The sequence below is a fragment of the Myotis lucifugus genome, unplaced genomic scaffold (assembly GCF_000147115.1).
Source record: "Myotis lucifugus unplaced genomic scaffold, Myoluc2.0 scaffold_67, whole genome shotgun sequence".
Lineage (NCBI taxonomy): Eukaryota > Metazoa > Chordata > Mammalia > Chiroptera > Vespertilionidae > Myotis > Myotis lucifugus.
Window position 1 is genome coordinate 1807186 of NW_005871115.1, and position 7925 is coordinate 1815110.

Here is a 7925-nt window from a genome sequence, read left to right on the forward strand (position 1 = left end):
ACCCCAAGGTCCCCGCCACCGCAGCCATCAACGATCCCTGGCTGGCTCCTCCCTGACCCAGGCCTAAAGCCTCAGGCCGAGGTTTTAGGCCTGGGCCGGGGCACCCCCAGCTCCTGCCGAAGCCGATCGCTGGCTGGCTCCTCCCCGGCCCTAGCCTAAAGCCTCAGGCTGAGGTTTTAGGCCTGGACTGGGGACCCCCAGCTCCCGCCTCAGCTGATCGCTGGCTGGCTCCGCCCTGGTTCCCCACCTCTGCCGCCATCAACAATCGCTGGCTGGCTCCTCCCCGACCTAAGCCTAAAGCCTCTGGCCAAGGCTTTAGGCCTGGGCCAGGGCACCCCCAGCTCTCCTCCGCCGCCGCCATCTATGATCACTGGCTGGCTCCACCCCGGTTCCCCCCGCCATCACCGCCATCAACCATTGCTGGCTCAATGATCGCTGGCTGGCTCCTCCCTTACCCAGGCCTAAAGCCTCAGTCTGTGGCTTGGAGCGGACATATGCAAATTTGCCGCCATCTTGGTTGTCAGTTAATTTGCATATACTCACTGATTAGCCAATGAAAAGGGTAGCGGTCGTACGCTAATTACCATGTTTCTCTTTTATTAGTGTAGATGCCTTGAATAGTATAGACATGAAGCATCAAAGGCTATTGGAGAAATAGCTAATGTTATTTAGTACTTTCCTGTAGTGGGGGTTTCACATGTCTTATTTTACTTAATAAAACTGACTTAGGTGAAATGACTTGTTCAGTGTCACATAAATACTAAAATTTTAAACAGATGAGTCAGAACTTGAGCTTCAGTTTATCTGACTCCAAGCTTAGGCTCTTATGAACTATTTTAGTGGTTAGTGAAGACTGAAGTGGGTTCCATGGACAGTGTGTGCTACTACATGCCTAACTACCAGCTCTCAAAAACAAAAACAACCTTGATCTGTAGTGTCTGCCAATTTCCAATTCTCACTGGGTGTGAATAATTCCACAATATGGATATCAGGCTGTCAGTGTGACATCCCTGAATGTGGCATCTGGAAGTGATGTTCACAAGCAGCTCTGGAGAGCCTCCAGCATACAACTGTACCGTGGAGGAAGAGACATTTGGGCAATGAGAGGAAAAATGGAAGAGATTTGGAATAATACTTGGAGAAAAAAGAGGTAATGACTGAAGGCTGAAATGGGGATAAGGTTGGTTATATTCAAAGAAGGTAGATGAATTACCTAATTGTGGTTACATCAAGTAGAAAACATGACTTAGAATTAGTTGAGGGCAGCAACTTGCTGAAAACCACCATTCCTGAGGGATGACAATTTGCTTGAAAAAATAAGACCTAAGCATTGACTTATTTTATCTGAAACTGTCAGCAAGCACTTGTCTTAATGACTGCTAAAACTAAAAACATACTTAATAGACAAATCAGGGCTAGATGAATCAAAAAGATTGGCCAACATGAATTTCTGGCTATTTATCTACTTTTTCTTTATGATGAGGATAACAGCAGACAGATTAAGGTGATAAATTAATGGAAATGAGGCATAGCAAATATATAGACAATAACGTTGAAAAGAGTTACTTAGTGCTCACCTTCAAAAGAGATTGCTTGTTCCATCAGAATGTCTGAATATACCTTTTATTGAATTTATATCCAAGGGAAATAAATATATTTGCAAATACTTCAACATACTTATTCTGTCAGTTTATTTCACATGTTTCTAAGGAAAAAAACAAAAACAAAACAAAAAAAACCCCCAATGCTTTCCTTATTCCCCATGTAATTAGGCATAGGATAGTGAGGAGAAAAATAAAGAAGCATAAGCTAGTACCTGCAAATAATGCCCATTTTTCTTCTCTGCCAATTATCTAGACCTTCAAAAGAAGGAAAAGTGAAAATAAAATTATGTTTCCCGTGTTGCAGAATATTTCTACTTTTCCCTTTTGATACTCAAAAGTTCCTGTACACAATCTGGACAGAAAGCATACTGGACCTTAGAACCAATAAAAAATAATATAAAGGAAATGAAGTGGATATCTATTGCTTTTATCTGCTTATTGAGAATGTCTCCAATCCCTGTGACTTTGAGGTCAAGCATGTTGCCCACCTGCTCTCTGACTGCATGGGTAGACATGAGACTTTGGCCTGGCCATCATGAATCATGGTCCTAGATCTTATTATTCACAGTAAATTACTCTAGAGATGGGCAAAGCCAACCAAACCTTTTTCATAAGTGAAAGGGTATCTCTTATTTTAGGATTTTAATCTTTGTGGATCTCGGCTCATGTCTGAAGGTAATTATCTTCTCACTGTGGATGAAGTTGAGCTGCTGCAGAGAAAATTGATAAAGCACTCAAAGAGAAGCAAAGGCATGTAAAGCCAAGAGATGGGAAAGACAAAGAGCCTTGACAATTTTGCTTGAATGATTGTCTGGCTATGCCTATGCATACACATACTAAACATACTTTTGGGGTTCCCAGTCATTTAAGCCAGTAAGACTCCCTGTGTTTTGTTTGGTTCAGGGTTTTTTTGGTTATTGTTTTGGGGGAATTACTGTTTGTTTGGTTGGTTGATTGGTTGGTTAAGCTCCTTGGGGTGGGTTTTTGTCACTTTCAATTGAAAATATTTTGACCATTACAAAAACCTTAGTACAAATTTCCTGACCTAATGACAAAATTTATCTAACTGAGATTTTGAAAATAACATCTCCTTAACTTAAAAAGAGGCAAAGAAAAGAAGATGGAGAAATACCAAGAACAAAATTTCTTTCTTGGCTTATGTTCTAAGATATACTAATTTATTTTATTTTGTTTCTCTGGTCTATGACTCATCTCTCCTTGGAAATCTCCTCTTTCTTTCATTGTCATAGATCACAATACATTTACTCTTTCATTCATAAATTATCATGGCTTTATTCTTTCACTCAAAATGCTGAGCCTTAGCAGAACAGACAAAAGACAAGGGATTAGTTGAGAGGAAAGGAAGGGAGGAGATGCTGATCATTTTAGAACTGGAAGGGCAAATCAGCACTAAAAAAAATTATTTCCTTCTTAAATTTTATGGCTTTAATTTTAGCGGATGGTAAAGAATCACCTCAAGATAGAGTAACTTGGGAGTTTTTCTTAGTCTTTCTTGGAAAATCTCAAAATTTGAAGACTGCAGGAGGTGAAAGTGAGAATAGAAGATGACTATGTTACTGGTATGGGGAAAAATCATGAGTAACATGGCCCGCTTACTCAGTCAGGCTAAATGAGTATGATTCCCCTTCAATCTGCCTTTCAAGTGTTTTGCATTTAAAGGTAACTTAGTGTTCATTTAATCTGAAACTCAGTATTTGTCTGGGGAGAAAAATCTAAGGAATAAGCCTGGACCTGGCACTCTTTTGCAGTGTCTGTAAGTCTAGGAAAAATAATTGAGAATTATGCTCTTTAGGGTTTCTCTTCTAACTTGCTATGTTAACTACCCTTGGACAGAATGCTTCACTCTATAACTTGGATGTCATTCTCTATAAAAAGGCAAATCATTTTCCTTAAGATACATTTCAATTAACTCATTTTAACAGAATTTTAAAACTTAAAGCAATGACCAAAAATAATTTAATTTGCTGCCCTGCCAGCTAGAACACATAATCAATTCTTATAATTTCAATGATAGCATATACATGTTTATAAATATTTTGTGCATTAGCTTATATAGTTTTTTTAAAATATGTGTTATACTTATTAAAGCTTTTTACCTTCAGGTACAATCATTAAGTGAATGTCTTGCCCTTTCCAAGATAAGTAAACACATTAAACACCTCCATGTAATGTTAAAATGCTGGATATTAAATTAAATAGTTGTCCTATAGCACAGTTAGCTGAATAGGTTATGAATCATCCATGTTTGTGGAATACATTGCTTTGAGTTATAACTTCGCCAAATCCACCCTATAAAGAATAAAGTATAAGGAACACGGAGGCTTAAAATCTTAAATACTGAACCACCTCTGTAGACTTTGCAATATTGGTACTGCATCCATAATCATGCCTTAGTGAAGAACTTACAGAACATTGCTCAAAATGTTTGTTCTGAAAAGAATTTAGATAAATGCACTGTAGCTGAAATTGATTATTACTATCTGATATGCATCCAAACTTTTTATTATGCTGAGAACCTGACTTAAAAGTTGTAGGAGGGCATCTTGTGTATTTACTCTACCTGAAAGCGGTCCATTGGCATTTAAGCAAAGTGGTACTCATAGCTATGTGAATTTTGGTTCAGTCTCTGGCTCCTGGGACCTCTATTACCTCATCTTTCATAGGATGTACTCAGGCAGGCTCCATGGGTTTTCCATATTGAAAAGCCTTGAAGTGTCTACAGCCTGCTTATCAAACTGCAGCCAAAGCAGCCCACCTCTATCAGTTTATTAATTACCCTGCACAGTAATTTATTATTTATCCATATATTTATGAATCGATGAAATCATAAATCAAATAGGATTGTGTGTCCACTATGTGTCCATCTATTCTAGGCGTATGGCTGAGAATAAAACAGTCACAAATTCCTGCCCTCGTTGAGCTTTCATGCTAGTAAAGAGCAGCAGACAGCATGTGAGACATATACTAGTAAATTAAACACATGTTATATGGTGATAGAGTCATAAAGAAAAATGATGCAGGAAAGGGAGATAAGGCATACTGGGGATGGGAATTGAAATTTTAAAGAGTTGCTCATGGAAAGCTTCATTAAGAGGTAACATTGAGCAAATACCGTGAAGGATGTGATGGAGTAAATTATACTAATACCTAGGGAGAAAGAGTTCCAAGTATTAGAAATAGCAAGTGCTAAGGCCCTGATGTGGGAATATGCCAGTGTATTTAGGAATAATGAGGAAATCACTATGGTCTGAATGGATAGAATAAAGAAGAAATAGAAAATTGGACTTCAGTGTAAGCCTTGTTAGAAGAAAAAAGGTTTGTATTTAAATAAAGATGGAAAATTCTTCATTTAAATTACTTGTAAGGCCCTGAAAAGCCTTAATATTCTAAGGTTCTATTTTATAATACACTAGAGGCCCGGTGCACAAAAATTTGTGCACTCAGGGGGGTCCCTCAGCCCAGCCTATGCCCTATTGCAGTCTGGGACACCTCAGAGGATGTCCACCTGCTGGCTTAGGCCCGCTCCCTGGGGGATTGGGCCCAAGCTGGCAGTCAGACATCCCTCTGGCAGCCCGGCAGCCCTCGGGGGATGTCCACTTGCCAGCGGGGAGCAGGCCTAAGCTGCAGTTGGACATCCTTAGTGCTGCTGAGGAGGCAGGAGAGGCTCCCACCACCACCGCTGTACTGGCAGCCGTCAGCCTGGCTGTGGCTGAGCAGAGCTCCTCCTGTGGGAGCTCACTGACCACCAGAGGGCAGCTCCTGCATTGAGTGTCTGCCCCCTGGTGGTCAGTGTGTGTCATAGTGACCAGTCATTCCCAGTCGTTCTGCTGTTAGGGTCAATTTGCATATTACCCTTTTATTATATAGAATAGAAGCCTGGTGCACAGGTGGGGGCCGACTGGTTTGCCCTGAAGGGTGTCCTGGATTAGGATGGGGGTCCCGCTGGGGTGCCTGGCCAGCCTGGTTGAGGGGCTGATGGCTGTTTTCAGGCTGGTCACACCCCCTTCAGGATGGGGGTCCCCACTGGGGTGCCTGGCCACCCTAGGTGAGGGGCTGATGGCTGTTTTCAGACTGACCAAGCCCCTTGGCGACTGAAGCTTCGAGCTTTTCCTTTTTTTGTTTTTATTTGTTCCAGCTCCGTGGCCATGGCGACTGGAAGCAGGTATCTGGGGTTTATTTACCTTCTATAATTGAAACTTTGTTGCCTTGAGAGGAGGCAGCAGCTGCCGGGAAGCTTGACTTCTTCCATCGCAGGGGCAAGCAAGCCTCCTGCTCGCTCCAGCTCCATGGCCACGGCCTACTGAAAGCAGGTATCTGGGGTTTATTTACCTTCTATAATTGAAACTTTGTTGCTTTTGAGTGGAGCTCAGAGCCTGCAGCAGGCTGGCTTCCTCCATCACTGGAGCAAGCAAGCCTCCTGCTCGCTTCAGCTCTGTGGCTGCCAGCCGCCATCTTGGTTGGGTTAATTTGCATATAGTCACTCTGATTGGCTTCTGGGCGTGGCTTAAGGTGTAGCGAAAGTACGGTCAATTTGCATGTTTGTCTATTAGGTAAGATAATAAATTATCTTTCATTCAATGGTATTAATCTTTTTTTGCTAATTAGTATCACTCCTTAGAAATTATATTTATTCAAGAATTGCTTCTTAATACTTAAACTCAATAATCTTACTAATTTTAAGAGGAAATAGTGTGGATAAGCTAGGCCTAGTATTTAATTACTTTGTGTTTCCAGAAGCGCATTGAATCCATACTGATTTGTTTGGTTTAGAAAATCAAATATATATTGTTTTTATCTTTTGACAGTCATTGTATGTCCACTTCAACTTTCTGAATAAGATGTCATGGGTCATAATGGTGCATGGTAAAGCAAATAGAGATAACTCTGGAGACTTTCTTAAGCATTAATGAAGTTGCAATTTTTTATGGTATCAAACATTTTAAAAAGTATACCCGGAGACACTTTCGGTTTAGTCAAATTTGAAATAGCTGTGTATGTCAGTTGAAAGTTGAAAACTATTCATATAGAGACCTCTGAAGAGAAACTCTCAAGTGGTAGGTTAAACCGAAACTGTTATACACTTTTAGTCAATTTTATGCACTGACTGAAATCACTAATGAGTTTTGAGTGTTTAATACACTAAGAGTTTTTGACATCCCTTTTATTGGTGTAGCGTAAGTTTCATAGTTAAATAGCTTAGCTCAAATTTTTCTTCATTCCTCATGTCTAAGATAAGAAGGAAAATGACTAAAGGTACTTCTACTTGATCTGAAATAGCTATGCATTTATTTTTGTACCCAGACAGTGAGCAATCTACAGTCTCAAATAAGAACATAATGTTTACCATAGGCTTTGAAAGTTTTTATCCTCCTGAGCTCCAGTGGTATATCTTTATTGCTTAGTATTACTGAGAATGTGAGTTACAAAATTTTATTAAAATAATGACTGATATTACTATTAAAATTAAACAATAAAATTGAAAAGAATATTTCTTAAGAGGACAGATACCCATATCCACAGTGATTTTAGGAATTATTGACTTAAAAAAATCCTTGGGGTCCAGAAATGACAGAGTTTTATTTTATACCATGCAATCTCTGTGCCTCTTAAAAATAGTTCTATCTCCCTAGACTTACAATAAACCCTACTTAGCCCTCTATTTCAATCTTTGTCATCAGTGCATTAGCCTAGGCCAGTGGTCGGCAAACTGTGGCTCACGAGCCACATGCGGCTCTTTGGCCCCTTGAGTGTGGCTCTTCCACAAAATACCACGTGCGGGCGCACACGTACAGTGCGATTGAAACTTCGTGGCCCATGCGCAGAAGTCAGTATTTTGTGGAAGAGCCGCACTCATGGGCCCAAAGAGCTGCATTTGGCTCGTGAGCCGTGGTTTGCCGAGCCGCAGTTTGCCGACCACTGGCTAGGACAAAACCAGTAGTCAACAGAGCCAAATAATCAACAGTACAACGATTGAAATTTCTTTTGAGAGCCAAATTTTTTAAACTTAAACTATACAGGTAGGTACATTGTTATTAACTTAATTAGGGTACTCCTAAGCTGGCCTTTGCTAAAAACGTCCTCAATCTGATTGAGGTACATTCGCTGAGGTCGACCCCTTCCAACTCTCCCATCCACACTCGTCTTGTATACTTATTTCAGATAGACGAGTGTGGATGGGAGAGTTGGAAGGGGTGACTCAGCGAACGTACCTTAAAAACAAAAATACCTCCCCCCGCGCTGCGGCATCCCTATGGCCCGCCTGTGCTGCATCTCCCAGTCGCCCGACCAACCCACACCCCC